Consider the following 17,894-nt stretch of genomic DNA (forward strand, 5'->3'; position numbering starts at 1 on the left):
CGGAATAAACGTGTACTTTATCAGAGATAAAAAAAATAAGAGTACAGACGCTCCACCATGCGGTTCTAGTAGTAGTACTACTCGTACTACTACGCTTGGCTATTCGCCTCTTCGTGAAGTCGAACAATGATGGTACTCCGCATGTTGGGTACTACAGTGTATGCCTCTGGCAATCTGACACCAAATGGACTGATGCATGTCCACCGAGGGTAGGTTGCATTAGTCAAAAGGCGTAAGCGAGCTTCACCTTGTCCTGCAAGCTTCTCCTCATTCTGCGAGTTGACGGGACACACCAAAAAGTAGTGCTAGTCCATACTCCCTCCTTTCCGGTTAATATGGCTTGATCTTTTTTGCGGGTAAATGAGAGAGCTTTATTCATATATAAGCATTCTTAGGACGATCAGCCAAGACACTGGTCACTAGGAAGCGAGGTACCCCGCAAAAAAGAAGAAGGAAGTGAGGTGTTTCATCAAGCCAGCTCTCGGCCACATTCAAAGTGCAGCAAGCACGCTTCGCACGAAGATGCGCCGCAAGGTTTGCTGACCTGTTTACATGCTGAGTAACAAAAAAAGAGGAAATATTACCGAGCGCTACTATTTGTAACAGGATATGAGCCAGAATTAAGCGAGAATTGTGGCGAGTGTTCCATGCAATCAACTTCCATTATCACATGCGAGAACCCTCGAAGAGAACCAAATGTGTTGAAGATTGCTTTATCACATTTTAAAATTATAATAAGAGTGCAGACGCTCCTCCATCCGGTTCCTAGTACTAGTATAGTACGTACCGTTATAGACTATAGTAGTAGTACTAGTAAACTTTGCGCTTGGCTATTCGCCTATTCGGGAAGTCGAACAATAATAGCACTAGTAGTATAGTGTATGCTTCTGGCAATCTGGCACCGAATTAACTGTTGCACGTCCATCGCCTGAGCGAGGGAGAGCTTGCATTAGTCAAAAGTTTCTCCTTGTCCTGCGAGCCACCGCGCGCAAGCTTCTCCCGTCTTGCAACCTTCTCCTCGTTCGGCAAGTTGACGGGACACAGCAAAGTAATGCTAGTCCATACTGCCTCCTCTCCAGTTAATATGGCTTAATTTCAAACGAGATAAATACACTGTCTGTCACTGTATATTTGTAAAAATACGATCAGTGGACTTCATAATACGCTCATTGTGCTCAATATATATATTTTCCGGTGTTTATACGGTCACTAGCTCACCCTGACTGAGTATGTGTGTGCATGCACGTGTAGGTTGAGCACTTGAGCGTGACCGTGTGTGTTCCGTCGTGTGCTCGGACATGCATGCATGAGGGCGTCGCGCACGTTTTTGCGTCCATGTATACATGTGACTGTTGCATACACGTAGGGGGAGTACGTGTAGGGGCCACTAAGGAGCAGTCAAATCACACAATAAGTTAGTCGGAAGAAGCAACCATGATTTCACTCTTGAATGACACGTACGCAATATAAAATGGTTGATATGGAGACAAAAAGAAAACCACTATATATACACTAGCAGGAGCCTAAGCTACACGCCTGCTTGCTTAGGTTGCTCTCTTCACAAGCATAGAACGACGGGCCTGATTCTGCAGCTGGGGGAAGGGAACAATGTTCTACGTAGACGCGGTCGACATCAGCGAGGGAGAAAACCCACAGTCGGTGCGTCCCAATCGAGGGTCACCGCGGTATGGGCCGATGCCGTGTCCCAACCGCCCTTCTAGCTACAGCCCGACGTCCCAGGTAGTCCATCTTCCTTTTGGAGCCGGCTTGCTCCACTGCCGTAGCTCCATCTCCATGTCGATCTTTCTCTACTTCTACCGGCTTCTACTTGTGATGAGTTTATGTCTCATGAACTAGTGCCAGTACTATTATTCTAATCACACTTCTTCAATATCTTTGCCATCAGGGATGCTCAGGTCGATTTTAGTGGAACTACACAAAAGCATCGTATGATCCGAGGGTGCCAGCCGTCTTTCCTTCGACAGGTTCTACCTGGCCAGGAAATTAAATCATGTTTAGGGTTTAGGGTTTAAGTCGTAGTGACCCCATCAGTAGTTTTTCTTTCGTACATGCTCTCACAACTTTTTTCTTTAGTTGTGAAGTAAATATTTGCTATGATCTGTGAATCATTGAGATGCATCAGCATGTGTGTTAGTTTTCCTTTGTATTTGATGGAATGTTGTAACGGGACAACCTTGGAATTGGAATGAAAATGGAGTGGAAAGTTTCCGTTTTTCCGGAGAAAAAATGGAAACGGAGAGAAAGCAACGTTTCGTTTCGTTGGATCGCGCCATCGAGCAAAACCAACGTTTAAATCACGTCTGTCGTGTTCGTGTCTCACCCTCCTCCACGGCTCGACCCCACACGGTCGCTCGGCATGCCACTCACCGCAAACCGAGTATACGATAACTTTCCCGCCTGCTTGTCGATGGATCGCGCCATGGAGTACTAGCACTACTGGAAGAGATTGACGAGTTGGGGGAGGACAGCTAGCTGTAGCACGGACTCCCAAGAACTTTTTACATGCATGTTGTAGCCGGCTATTGTGACCTTTGAACGCGGAGCAGCCGTGTGCACCCGGAAGCGGCGCGGGCGACGCTCTCTCGGCCGGCGCGCCGCTTCAATGTCGGCGCAAGTGAGAGGTCGCGTCCGCTCTGGCCGGGCATGAATGCGGTACTGACTGTTTCGGGCGGGAAGCACGCACGGGTGATGAAGAGGGTTCGGGTTGGTCAGGACCGGCCGTGGCAGCGGTCCGGACGTGCGCAAACAAGAGATGATGTACGTTAATATTGCTGCGTATATAATTAACAACGTAAATAATGTGCCAGTTGGACAAATATGATTGGAGATGGAGATGGAAATGGAATTTTACATAAACACGGATATGCATGTCTATGTCTATGTGTGTGTGCGCGACGACTCTCGCGGCCTGGAAGCGGGGGCGTGTTTTTGATCGAGTTTTCTTTCTTGGTACGTTAGAAAATCAGTTTGTCTAATTCACATCTAGATGTTATTTAAGGATATCACATCTAAGCTCCCACAAGTATATAATGTAGCAACAAGAAACAAAAAAAAACTAGGAAAAAATAGACCACAAATAGAGTGGACATCAACTTAGATGTGACTATGTCACATCTAGATGTGTCCTAGACAGACCCTTAAAAAATTGTCCGCCAGTTCTCGTTTCTTTTTTCCGGGAACGCGTGTATTCTATTTAAAACCACTGCTATGGAGAGATTTTTTTACTCCATTATAGCCTCTTGTTTGATAGAGTTCCTCGCGTCTCGCTCTCTCACCCTCGCATGTGGATCTTTTTCGATAGGGATAGAGTTCCTCTTCTTTGAAACCGTCGTTGCTCTAGCTGCATGTGGATCTTTTTTGATCTGTAGTCGAATCTAGGTCTTGGTTCAAAGAGGAAAGAAGGGTGCGGTGGGCTGGAGCAAGAATCTAGGACGTGGTTCAATGAGGAAAGGAGGGGCGGAAAGTAGTATAGACTGGCTATCCAGCCGTTTTGTAGGTCGAAAAGGGAAAAAGGGGGTAACCCAGTACACACATCTGTAAGGAACCGATCTCTTTGTTGAAAAGGGAAAGAAACTGGGGGGTCGAGTAGTTTGTGCAGGACTAGATTTGCTGCCCTCACATAGGAAGAAGGTTCAAAGCGAACAAATATGGGACCAGCGCATATATGCTGCTTGGCTACATACTCTGCATCACCCATTTATACGTGTGGACGCACATGGTGCTGGCATGTCCCATACAGCTATTTTGCTGTTGTTAATCTAAGAATGCCGCCGGAAAATTGAAGCAATGCCACTGTTAAAAGTAAATTACATTTTTTAACGAATGTTGTTTCAAGAGAATGTCTCTGTTAATATGAATCAATGCAACCATTTTAGAAATGCTACTGTCCTACTTTGTTTTCCATCCAAGATAAGTTAGATGCTTCTTTCTGTCACCGTTTGTTTCATCCTCCTTTATCGGCAAGTAATTGTTTCCTTTTTTGCCTCTGTTAAAACAGGGCTATCGATTCAACTTGCTGCCATTGCGACATTTTGCTTCGCTACTCGAAACACTTATGTTTTAAGAGTGTTTTGTGCAGTTCAACTTGAATGTCACACCGGTGACTTTGCTTAATTTTGGTGGAACTGCACAAAAGGAGATCGAGATTTGTTTCCAGTCTTCGTGGCGAGTTGTTTCAAATCTTGGTCTCAACCACATGATGTGCAGTGTGCTTTGAGATGTTGTGCTACTTGTTTTGGTACTGTTTTAAATAAATGTTGAATTGAAGCTATTGTATTGCTGTCTTTTCCCATTAAGTAGTGAACAAAAATGGGACCAACCCAGACATGATGCTTGTTGCTTTGTTACAACAAATTCAGCATCACCCCCTTTATAAGCCAGTAATTGATGCCACTCTCAGAATTAACTACTGAATCTTATTTCAAAACTGCAACACTTGTTAGGGATTGGCGGGATTACCATTTTTGTGGCCGTATGTTTCATCCTCATTTATTAGCCAGTAATTGATTCCTTTTTTGCCTCTGTTTAAACAGGGATATCTATTCAACTTGTTGCTATTGCGACATTTTGCTTCGCTACGCGAAACACTTTGCTTGATTTCAGTGCAACTGCACAAAACGAGATTGGATTTCCTATTCATGTTGGCAGATTCGTATTTTATCTTGTCCGTCTGATGAAAGGTCAGTACAGGCCTTCATCCACATGATTGTGTAGTGTGCTTTGAGATGTTGTGCTACTTGTATTGGTACTATTTTAAATAAATGTTGAACTAAAGCTATTGTATTGCTGTCTTTTCCCATTAAGTAGTGAACAAAAATGGGACCAACCCAGACATGATGCTTGTTGCTTTGTTACAACAAACTCTGCATCACCCCCTTTATAAGTAGATGGAAGCACATACTGTTGTTGCGCCCACTCTCCCCTGGAACTGTTTATGCTTTTCGTTAATCTAATGCCACTGGTAAAATTAAGCAATGCCACTCTCAGAATTAATTAACTACTGAATCTTAGTTCAAAACTGCAACACTTGTTAGGAATGGTACTATCCTGCTTTGTAGTTCTTTCTACATGTTTAACCAAGGTATTGTTAAGATAATGTCTTTGTTAAAATGAATCAGTTGCATTGTTTTAGGAATGGTACTTTTCTGCTTTGTCGTTCTTTATACATGTTGAAACAAGGCATTGTTAAGATAATGTCTCAGTCAATATGAATGAATCACACTGATGGAGAATTGCTACTCTCCTGCTTTGTTTCCCATTAAGATAAAGTAGATCAGTAGATGCTTTTCTTCTGGGAGTACAAGTCATCAACCGTTATTTCTCAGTAATTGTTTCCCTTATACCTATTGTTGCTTACAGGGATATCAAAATTAAAGCTCGGTTTTATTCCGACTTTGATTTTAGTTGAACTGCACAAAAGGAGCCAATGTGTCCAAGGCAAACTGCTGCATTACTGGGTCCAGTTGGTCGTTCCACTTTGCAGAAAGAAGCAGTCACTGTTTGCGCTACATTACAGAAGGAATGGCCGAGAAGCTTTACAGAGTATTATTAGACACCGGTGACATGACTAGTCTGCAGAGACCATTGACAATTTAACAACACGTGGAGTGCCCTGGGCAAAAAATGTCCAGCAAGTACAAGAAGCTACGACAGGACTCCACGATCATAGGCATTACATATTTTGAATGGGAAAAGCTTGTCAAAGTTTAATCATTGGTGTTAGCAAGAAGACGTTAGTTTAATATATTGGAATTGGAAAACCTTGTCAAAATTTGCTCACTGATGTTAGCCAGAAGACATGCATTTGATATTTTTGAGTGGGACGCCCTTGCTGTGAGCAGTGTCGAGTGTTTTTTCCTATTGTTGTGTTCAGTTTAGAAGTAAATAGTTACTCTGCTGAGATATTCCTGTGTTAAGAGTTTGTTTTGAATATTGTCTATGTAATGCTAGGCCTTGTGTTTGATTGCAAAGTTGAGCTTGGAATGTTGTGGCATGCGGTATCACGAGCTGTTCACCGTGCCTCCTAAGAATAATGCTTCATATTGTTTTGCATGTCGATCTAATGCGAGTGATTTGCTTGTTAAGAAGATCATCCTCTTCTGTTGTTTCCGTGCTTAAGAAGTTCATCGTCTGATGTTTCATTCATAGCCTAAACGACAAGTCGGGTAGGTTAGACGTGAAACCATATGATCTTCCGACCAACTCATGATATTAGGCCGTGATTGGAGCATTGTTTTCCAACCAAAACCGCTTGTAAAACTGACGCTTGTAAATTAAAGCAGATGGTCTCGGGCGAAGGCGCTTGGTTGGTCGATTTCGACTAGTAAAATATCGAAAGTACTTCACACACGATAAAAACGCTGAACGACACTCGGACGATTGCTAATCCAGCCGTTAGCTGTTGTTTCAGCCTTGCCCATGGATGGCATCATACGCACGTCGTGCATGTATCGTCTGGTAATTTCGTCCATATAGCAGTGCTCGTATGATATACACTGGTCTCTCAAATTGCACGCGTAACCCACCGGTTTTACTTACAGACCTTGGGCCCTCGATTTCATTACACCTGTATTTTACGTGTTGTTTCCGATGACGAGTAAATTACACTTGTATGTTAATATAGGTTTGAAATAAACCAGAGCTCCCAAGCGCGGCCTTACCGTTTCATGCCGTCTCAGTTTCTCGAAGGTGCTCATAGGTGTCCGATGATCCTGGCTTCCTGAATGAGCAGCGGGCGCTGTATCAGACCATCTGTAGGGCCCGCGAGGCCCTCTCCATTGTCCTTCGAGTTGTTGCGCTTGCCGTGGCGCCGAGCATTGTTAACATTGTCAACGAATATGAGGATTCAGGAGATGACTTTATTTTGACTGGATGACACTAGGAACCACTAGGGCCATAGCCGTACGTACGCAAGGGCCTCCTTATTATGTACAACTATATTTTTTTGCTTTCTCCTGGTTTCCTGACATCACGGTCCCACACCATTGTCAACCTATGTAGTCAATATAAACGAGAGAATTGCACAAGGTGCGGCCGACAGCTGGGACCAAGCAGCTCGAGCGGTATTTGTGTTTTTGAGGCGTGAGCACTTCAGAGTTTTTCTTGGTGATGATTTCGTTGTTGTTCAGAGGAGAGCAGGGTATTAACTGGGCGGGCTGTGACCCGTCTAGCCCAGGCCAGATATCCAGCCCAGGTACTAATTTTTTCAAGATGAAAATGGCTAGCCCAGCTATACGTCTTTTTGAGGAATACCCAGGCAAGGTCAACTTGTTATTCTCCGCCCGCTGGGCTGCAAATCTTTCCTAGGAGGGATGCATTAGGCTTAACAGGAAAATGGGCTTTAAAAAATAATAAATGGGGTGTAATTATAAAAACTGGGCAGTAACTATAAAAAATGCACCAAACACGAAATTAGTTTATAAAATATTATTTATGGATTTTGAAAATCTTAAATTTTCAATTTTGCGCGCGCAATGTTTCGTTGGATTTTTACGTAATACAAATTTATATTTAATCTGACTAGAAATTTCGGGATAAAAATATTTCGGATCCCATCAAAATGTGGGAAATTTTATTGAATTCTGTCTTCAACGGTTGGTTGAAATTATTAATCGTTGTCCTAGCTAGAAAATGGGCTGTACTTTTAACAAACTGTAAATGGGCTGTTGTAAATTCCATTAGAATTCAAAACTGGGCTGTACATTCTTACAAAACGCAAATGGGCTATAAGTTCTCTGCCACACACTTGTGGGCCTACTAAGTGACGCGTCCCCTAAAAAAATAAGTTGACGCGTATGCAAGGCTTTGTCAACTTATTATAGTCAACACACGGTTCTAGCAGCAGTGGCCGTTGGATGTCTATCCAACGGATGCCGTGCTTCTTCTTCAATCTCGGATATTCTTAGCTTCGGCTGCCCAAAAAATGATTCCTCCCCCTGACATCTGGGGCGCACCGTTTCGGAGGCTGACCTGTGGGCCTACTAAGTTGGAGTGTACCAAGGGCTTTGTCAACTTAGTCAATATAAACGATTCTAGCTTCAGTGACCGTACGATGTCCATACAACGACCGTAGTGATTCTTCAACCTCTGGTCTTCTTGGTCCAGCCGCCCAAAGCAGCGCCGGTCGTGCCGCCTGCTCCTGCCTCCCGTGGCCGGCTGTGCTGCCGCGGAGGCCTCACCGCCCCCATACTAGTCCCACCGCTGGCCAGTCCATCCCTCCACTCACCCACACCCCCTGTTATTCTGCGGCGACGGCCTCACACCGCAGCTGAACCAGTGAACCCTCGTATTCCTCTCCGCGCGGGCTTCCACTGTTGCGTCTTCCCCAGCTCCGTGTCGTCCCCTTCCTAGGCCTCGCCGTCGTCCACCGCCCTGGTGCCCTCGGCGCGGCGTGGTCAACATGGTCAACGACCGACTTCCATCGGAAGAGTACTGTACGTGGAGAGGCTGACAGCTGGGTCCACGGCGGCCGCAAGGAAGTGCCTCCTTATTACGCGCAAAATAATTATTCCTCCACCTGACAGCGGGGACCCACCGGACGGGCCACCTTATTTCGCGAAAAAATGTTTCCCCCCTGACTGCTGGGACCCACCGGACGGGCAACCGTATTTCGTGAAAAAAAGTTCCCCCTGCTGTCAGCTCGGACCCACCGGAAGTGCCTCCTTATTACGCACAAAAAAAATGAATACTCCCCCTGCTAGCTGGGACCCACCTTGGTGGGAGGCTGACTTGTGGGCCTACTAAGTTGACGGGGACGGAGGGCTTTGTCAACTTAGTCAATATGAACGATTCTAGCTCCAGTGACCGTACGATGTCCATCCAACGGCCGTAGTGCTTCTTCAACCTCTGGTCTTCTTGCTCCAGCCGCCCAAAGCAGCGCCGGTCGTGCTGCCTGCTCCTGCGTCCCGTGGCCGGCTGTGCTGCCGCAGAGGCCTCACCGCCCCTACTATTCCCACCGCTGGCCAGGCCCTGCGGCGACGGCAGCCTCACACCGCAGCCGAACGAGTGAACCCTCATACTCCTCTCCGCGTGGGCATCCACTGCCGCGTCTTCACCGGCTCCACGTCGTCCCCTTCCTAGGCCTCGCCGTCGTCCACCGCCCTGGTGCTCTCGGTGCGGCGTGGTCAACGTGGTCAAGGAACGACTTCCATCGGACGTGGAGTGTACGTGGAGAGGCTGACAGCTGGGTCCACGGCGGCAGCAAGGAAGTGTCTCCTTATTACGCGGAAAATAATGATTCCTCCACCTGACAGCAGGGACCCACCGGACGGGCCACCGTATTTCGCGAAAAAACGTTTCCCCCCTGACTGCTGGGACCCACCAGCTACACCTTCGCACGCAAGGAAGTGCGTTCGGGCAAAAAAAAAACGATTCGCCCCCCTGACTGCTGGGACCCACCAGCTACATCTTCGCACGCAAGGAAGTGCATCCGGGCAAAAAAAACCAAAACGATTCGCCCCCCTGACTGCTGGGACCCACCAGCTACATCTTCGCAGGCAAGGAAGTGCCTGTCAGTCGGGACCCACCTGGTCGAAGCGTACGTAGCGTTGTCATTCTGGTTGCGAACGTGTACGTACATATATACTGGTCGATGTAGAGGCGCGCACGTGTCGTAGTAGAGGCGCGTACGTGTCGTAGTAGAGGCGCGCACGTAGCATGTACCCGTACGTACAGCGCCCAGGGTTCAAGAAAGAAAATACGGCCACGTACGTACATACGGGCAGGGTCTCGAATGCCTACTCGCGCATACGTATGGCGAGGGCTCGTGTACATGGCTGGGTCGGAACGGAGAAACAACATCGTCGTCCTGTTCATGGGGAGGCAACGGAATGCGTCGTGTTCATGGGGAGGCAACGGAATGCGTCGTGTTCATGGGGAGGGGTGTGGCGTACCGCAAAACGGAGGAAACGGACCTCCTATGGTCAAAACGGGGGTCCTATTGATCGGGAGGAGTGTGGCGTACCGCAAAACGGAGGAAACGGACCTTCTACGGTCGAAACGGGGGTCCTGTTGATCGAGAGGGGTGTGGCGTACCGCAAAACGGAGGAAACGGACCTCCTACGTTCGGAACGGGGGTCCTGTTGACCGGGAGGGGTGTGGCATAACGCAAAACGGACGAAACAGACCTCCTACGGTCGAAACGGGGGTCCTGTTGATCGGGAGGGGTGTGGCGTACCGCAAAACGGATGAAACGGACCTCCTACGGTCGAAACGGGGGTCCTGTTCATCGGGAGGGGTGTGGCGTACCGCAAAACGGGACTCCACGGGATACTGTTCATCTCCACCGTCGACCTCCTCCAGCCTACACGGTCTACCATCGACCTCCTCAGCCTCCACGGGCTCCTGTTCATCCAGCCTCCACCGCGTGCTACTCCACCGGCTACTGTTCAACCACCCCTCCGCGGGCACCCCTCCACCGTCTACTGTTCATCCAGCCCTCCACACCATGGGGTCCTGTTCAACCACCCCTCCACAGGCACCCCTCCACCGTCTACTGTTCATCCAGCCCTCCACCACACCACGGGGTCCTGTTCATCCAGAGGCAACGCCACCACTCACTGTTCATCCAACCCCCCCCCCTCCCCCGCAACGGTCACTGTTCATCCAATCGATCGGCTTCAGTTAGCAGTAGTAGCGAAGGAATCGCTCGATCGGGTTCAGTTAACAGCCATCAATCGATCGCTCGGGTTCAGTAACGCGTAGCCTGCAGTGCAATCGCTCGGGTTCAGTTAGAGCCCAACGCCTCGCTCGGGTTCAGTTAGAGCCAACGCCTCGCACACACGCGCGTACGTGTATGAGAGAAACGCGCATCGCTCGGCCCCCGATCTCCCACCGTAACCGGGAACTCCCCGAAATTTTCCTCCCCCTCGCTTCAACCACGGTTTTTTCCATCATGGACGGCCCAAAGAATGTCATGCAGCTGCGTCTCCGGCCCGCGCAGGACGAAAAGCCCATTTTCTGTCATGATTTCCTTTCATAGAAGTAGGAGCCCACCACATCTATGATGATACCGGGTTTTGTCACAATTATCATCATAGAAGTGTCATATGTATGACAGAAAAAAATTCGTTCGGCCCAAAATGTCACGGATGTGTCTTTTTTTTGTAGTGTGTATGAAGAGAGAGAGGCCGAGCTTGATTGGCAGGATAGTCTAGATGCCCTGGAGGAGGAGCGTGACGTTGCAAAAGCCGGTTCTGCATTCTACCAACAATAGGCTCGCAGATACCAAAGCAGAGAAGTGCGGGCCAAGACTTATAATATTGGTGAACTCGTTCTACGCTTGCCAGAAAAGAAAATGGACAAACTCAAGCCCAAGTGGGAGGGTCCCTTCATCATAGATGAAGTTCTCACTGGAGGAGCGTACGGCCTGCGTGATGCATCGGACAATCGCTTAGAGCCGAACCCGTGGAATGCCGCCAGACTCCGAAGATTCTACGCCTAGAGCCGTACTCTTTGTTCGTGTTCTTCTCCCTTTGTTTCCATTTTTTCTCTCTTTAATTTTTTCTCTACCTCTATAGCTCTTGTGCGGCCAAACCGCATGACGTACACATCCTTAAATGTATACGCTCATAATACTTGGGGGCTTCTTTTATAGAAGCTTATTATTATTTTCCGAGCATCAAGCTCACCACATATGTGTCCTTTCCTCATATGTACCTTTTCGTCGCCATTATATGCACCGTTATGACTTAAGTTTTTGCCAAGCTGGGTTGCCTGGCTCCTGTGCTTATGCCCTACGTTCCCGTTTGTTCGGCTAGGGCATAAAGGGAGCACCTCTGCGATTGTTACAGCCGGGTCATCCGGACGTGTACCTCAGACCGGGTGAAGCCGAAAGCTAGCGTTCTTAAGGGAATATTCGATCGACGGACTAAAGACGTTATACCCTAATTATATTGTAAACCTCCAGATGTTACGTATACTATGATTTTTCAATCACAGTTCGGGCATGCATACTAATGCATGTTCACCCAGGGAAAGGAACCCTTAACGGAACTATTCTCCCTGGAAGATGTTTCTTACAATTAATATGTAATATAACATAGCTAGCCGGATACAACTTGTCTGTTCAAGCAACTATGACCCCTGCGCCTGGTTTCCACGCATACGCCGGTCTATATTGCCGATCCGGTATTCGGAAACACTCCACACCTTTGGGTCCAGAGGTCGAAGCGAAAAGTTCTACCATGACAATCATTTTACAATCCGGCTAGGGACAAATTTGTCATTTGAAGTACATAGTCACTTGGACTCAAAAACTTCTTCCTCTATGCCGTCTAACAGGCTGTCTAGCTTACAATCCTGTTGGGAAACTTGGCGGCTATCTTTAGTTGGTCATATACCAAACTAACTGGAATTTCTTGTCCATCTGACCCCCGAGGTCCGACCCGGGCGATATGATTCGGACCAAGCTTGGTATACCATGTTTTCACCATGGCCCAGGCTTCTCGCGCACCTTCTCGGCAGGCCGATGTTTTCTATAATCGAAAGCGCCGCCGAGCTCCTTGGAATAGCTTCACAAGCTCCTCCATACTTCCTGGAGGGGAGGCAGATGGCCACAAAGCCTTGGCAACGCTCCGCATTGCTTGACGAGCTCGCTCGTGCACCTGGGACAGCTCTTGCAGCAGATCGCCTTGAGATCCGGACACTTCCTCTTCGGGACGGCCAGTCAACATACCTGCAGACATAAATCTATCAGCTCGTTTCTTTGCCGAATTACACAGAGTTAAATTCAAAAGCATACTGAATATGCCGCCTCGTAGCCTCCCATTGTCCTTTACGGCGTCCGCTAGCTGGGCTCGTACATCTTTTAGCTCTTCGCTTGGCAGGGTGTTGGAATCCTGTAGCTTGTTCTTATCATCTCTGACCCGTGTCAATACACGTTCTCCTGCGGCCAGTTGCCTTTTGGCCTATTGTTTACCCGCCTGCGCGACCTTCAGTTCCTCTTTCAGTTGATCTACTGATCCTGTCATAAAAAACGTAACAGTATTAACATTACTGGTACATGATTATACTTTTTATGGATGGAGCGGAACATTATCGGCCGGTGCCTCCTTGGACTTCTCCAGTTCAGCGGTAGCAACAGCTAGCTGAGTCTGGCACTTTTTCCAGCTCTTGAGACAGCATGTTGTTCTTCTCTTTGAGTACCTGATTATACAACGATCCTTAAATCAGTTGTTTGAACTGTTTCAAGTCTCGGGGGCTATTGGTACATGATTACCAAATCTATACAATGCGTACTTACCCGCATATCTTTCAAATACTGGTCAGTGGCTCTGGTAAGCCCATCCCGAGCAGCTCGGATGTACGCATCAGCCGAGCTGAAGGCGTCAAGTGTCTCTTTATTAAAGCCGGGGTCGCGAGGTACGGCCCTCGGGCGCCGATGATGCATGGCACTATCTACTTTAGAGTTCATGACAGACACATCATCCAAATCCTCTGAAGGAGGACACTCCGGCGTTATTCCCGTGTCTGCCCCTGCCCTAGAAGCAGGGTTTGGAACCTGATTGGTGGGGGCGCGACCGGCAGGCCCCTCGGACACGATCCGACGAATGCTCTGCCTAATAAAGCACATCCAACAATGTCATGGTCCGATGTGACTGTTACACGGCATATTTAAAGCCATACCTCTTTGACGAGGGTTTGGCCGTGTTGTCGTTTGCCTTTCTCTTCGAAGACCCGTCCGGCGCAGGCGCCATTCTCTTCTGAGACGCCTCTGGTGCAATATGACGCGTCGAGTGCCTCCCCTTTGGAGCACTAGATAGTGCGGTGGGTGAGGCATAATGAGGAAGCTCCTTCGGAGGAAATATCTCCTGGGTACGTACATATGAGGTAGGAAGGAGGCCGGGATAATCGTCCGTGATGGCCACTTCTGTGCCATCATAGCTCGCCTGGTAGAAGACTCCCTCTTTGAGCTCTACAAATATGTCTAGATCTTCTTCGAATCCGGGATCGAGGTCCGATTATGGTTCTCAGGCTGTGGAGCGGGGCTATGGATCCCCGCGGTAACCCTCCGCCATTCCTATTAACAGACGGGTTAATGTCAGTTAAACATGACTCGGGGAGAGGATTGAATAAAGTGGTGGGATTAAAACTCACCCAGCTAGGAAGATTGTACATGGAAAATCCCTCTCGGCACGTAAGACGAGTGAATTCCTCTTTCTCCCCTTTATATAGATCGGCCAGTATGGTGGCCAGGGCAGTGAGGGAATCTGGACCCTTTCGTCCGCAGCGTGAGGCGTCATCTTCCCCGTTGTAGTGCCACATGGGGAGCCCCCTGAATTGGAGCGGCTGAACACCTCACGCTATGGAAGTTGCCATCACCTTGATTATTGATAATCCGGACTGGGCAAGTGTCCTAATCTTGCCCATCAATTGCCGGACTTCTGCGCTGTCTTCCTCCTCGAGGCTCCGAGGACGCCAGCTGGGGCATTTCTTCAACGGAGCGCTGGAAAATTCGAGAAGGCCCATTCGGACTGAGTCGAGGAGAGCGACATCTTCAATATAAAACCACGCCGAGGGCCAATCTTTAGATGCCTTCTTCGGCGTGCCGGACAAGTATCCGGTCCCAGCTATGCGCCATATCTTGGCGCCGCCCACCTCGAATACAGATCCCTTTTGGGTACGAGGGACGAGGCAGAAAAGTTTCCTCCACAGATCAAAGTGGGCCTCGCAGCCCAGGAAAAGCTCGCAAAGAGCGAAAAACCCCGCGATATGCAGGATGGAGGCCGGAGTAAGGTTGTGCAGTTGGAGGCTGTAGTACTCCAGGAGACCTCAGAGGAAAGGGTGGATTGGAAACCCGACGCCTCTTATTAAGAAGGATATGAAGCACACTCGCTCCCCCCTGGTTGGATTGGGGAGATTTTCCGCCAGGGCTTCGCCTGTGAAAGTGGTTAATCCTGCCCGGACGGGGACTAGATCCGCGGGGGGAAGGAATCCCTGCTTCTGAAGCTTACTCAGCTGATTGTGGGATACTAAACATTTCTCCTAGTCGCCTTTTTCGGAGCCATGGGGGCGGGAGGAAGAACTGGGAACGCTAGCCATGCTGGAATGGTTTCTCCTAGCAAGCCCTAAGGATTCTTTGCCTGATGTGAGATGGCATTTAAGATCCAATCTACTTAAATATACGCCTTTCTTACATGGCCAGGGTGTTATGTGCAAAAATACTCTGACCTTTCGTGTTCACTCGACACGTGGAGGCCGAAGCAAGGGCGGCGCAGAAGCCAAGGGGTACGACATTAAATGGAAGGCTGAGTATAACTCTTCGGATCAGACGCTTTGAAGTATTCGGAGGAAGAACCCGCCTTGCAATGCCGAAGACTATCTGCGCGCTGGACACATCGTCATTGAACCCTGGTTCGGGGGCTACTGAGGGAGTCCTGGATTAGGGGGTCCTCGGGCGTCCGGCCTATGTGACGTGGGCCGGACTGTTGGGCCATGAAGATACAAGATAGAAGACTTCCTCCCATGTCCGGATGGGACTCTCCTTTGTGTAGACGGCAAGCTTGGCGTCCGGATATGAAGATTCCTTCCTCTATAAACCGACTCTGTACAACCCTAGGCCCCTCCGGTGTCTATATAAACCGGAGGGTTAGAGGCAATCATAATCATACAGGCTAGACTTCTAGGGTTTAGCCATTACAATCTCGTGGTAGATCAACTCTTGTAATCCTCATATTCATCAAGATCAATCAAGCAGGAAGTAGGGTATTACCTCCATCGAGAGGGCCCGAACCTGGGTAAACATCGTGTCCCCCGTCTCCTGTTACCATCGACCTTAGACACACAGTCCGGGACCCCCTACCCGAGATCTGCCGGTTTTGACACCGACACCGTCCTATCCCCAACCGACGAGATGTCCAAATTTTAAATGGGGGCTAAGTTCGTAACTTTCCCATATTTCAGACAGGCGCGTCCCAAAAACATGGTTCCCCGTACCTCTCCCTCCATTTTCCCATTCATACACCGTCCGCGCTAGAACACCATCCCCACACCAGCCTCCTCCATCTGCCACCCCATCCATCGCCACCGTCCTCCACCCCATCCATTGCCACCGTCCTCCACCCCATCCATCGCCACCGTCCTCCACCATGCCGGAGCGCCTACCAAGACCGCGTCGTCCACTGCTAGAGATGGACGTTTCTCATCCACGGCGATGGACCAAGAGCCATGCATTGCGTCCTCTCGCTTCATCGATGCCGTCGTCCTCTTTGCCGGGGCCGCTCACACGACCTTGTCTTCCACCGCAACGGGACTTATCCCCCGATGCACCCGTCTACCGTCGTAGATCTGCTTCAACGCCACCGACAGCCATCGCCCGATAACTACACTGCGCCGCAAGAGAGGTGGTACTTCATATCTCCTCAACTTTTTGATCTCAACCAGAAAATATATAGTAACTTGGTTACTCTACTTTCTTTTCAGCTCTTAGAATTTAGTTCTTAGTTCGAATCAAACAATGGATGCTAAATATCATTTCTCCGGTTCGCAGCTTTAGATCTTCCATGGCACAGTCATAATACGGTTTAATTGATCATGCTTAGGGTTTAATTGATCATGTTGGTTCCATGGTGGTTTCTTTAATAGAAATCGGAGGGGAAACCCTCCTTTGCTAAAAAAAATGCTTAGGGTTTCCCCCTTTTATGATCACTATACGATCAGAATACGTGCTTCGTGTCATAATAACACGGCTCCACCCATCAAGCTAAACAAGCTTAGTTGTTCAACTACGAATATGATATTATTAAAACAGAGTCGTTTAATTGGTCAGCTAAATGTTCCTAATTTAGTTTCGAAAATGCATGTTCGCCACTCGGGTGTGTATCTCTACAGGGTGCCCATGGTGGGCCAGCCCACCCTGGGATTTGGGTCGTCCCAGGCCCCGATTCCCCCCTGTTCTGCTACGCGCTTCCGATCTCTACTCGCCCCCAGCCGCCTGCCTCGCCGGCGACTTGCCGTCCCCGGACGACATGACTCTAGGAGGAGACGCCGGACTAGCAGGAGGTCAGGAGCCGCTCGCCCTACAGCGTCACCGCTGCCCGGGCGCGCCGCCGTGCCTACCTTCCCAGTCTGTTCAGGGCTCAGGCGTGCAACACCCACTAAGCCAACCCGATTTATCCTGAGATACGTCCTCAACACTCAGCACTTCAGCAGCCACTCCTCATCACCCATTTTCTAATTGATTCATTACTCATTAGGCAGGACTGACATTAGGGTTTGTTGTGTGCTGAGTGCTACCTACACTTAGTGGTTCAGATGTATTTCAGTAATCTTTAGTACCTGTAAAGTTCACAGGGTTTCAAAATTCTGGCCCTAGGAACAGATACTAGTCATTTTGGATTGTTGGTCGTAGTGACATTGACCCAGATTACTACTGCAGGTCAGGTTTGTTGACAATTTTACTTGTCTTTCTTACTCATTCGATATGATATCCAATTATTCACGTCGATTAGTTGCAAACAGTAAGTGCTAAACAAACTTCTTGATTTAGATTTTGGACGGTCTCTTATTAAAGTTACAATTCTGCATACTTGTCCTAGTGAGCTCACTAGTAAATGATTGATTCACTACATCTATGCTTGCCTTCTCATATTTGTTGTCAATATTCTTTTAGGGTGGACCACCCTGTTTCAAAATACTGGAAGCATAGACATGAGTGAATAGTATTTCTCTATGTGATCTCTTCCATCATGTGTGGGCAACGAACACTGCATTGTATAGAAAGAAAGTGTCATTTCCAGCTTTTACATAGGCTACGATCTTTTACATGGAATACAATCTGCCTACTTGCTTTGTGTCGCACTACCAACACTCCACCCTTGAAGCTAAACATTATGCCACTCATAATTCCTTGGTTTATTTGTTCAAATACGAATTTG

Source organism: Aegilops tauschii, chromosome 6 (assembly GCF_002575655.3).
Source record: "Aegilops tauschii subsp. strangulata cultivar AL8/78 chromosome 6, Aet v6.0, whole genome shotgun sequence".
NCBI classification, from domain to species: domain Eukaryota; kingdom Viridiplantae; phylum Streptophyta; class Magnoliopsida; order Poales; family Poaceae; genus Aegilops; species Aegilops tauschii.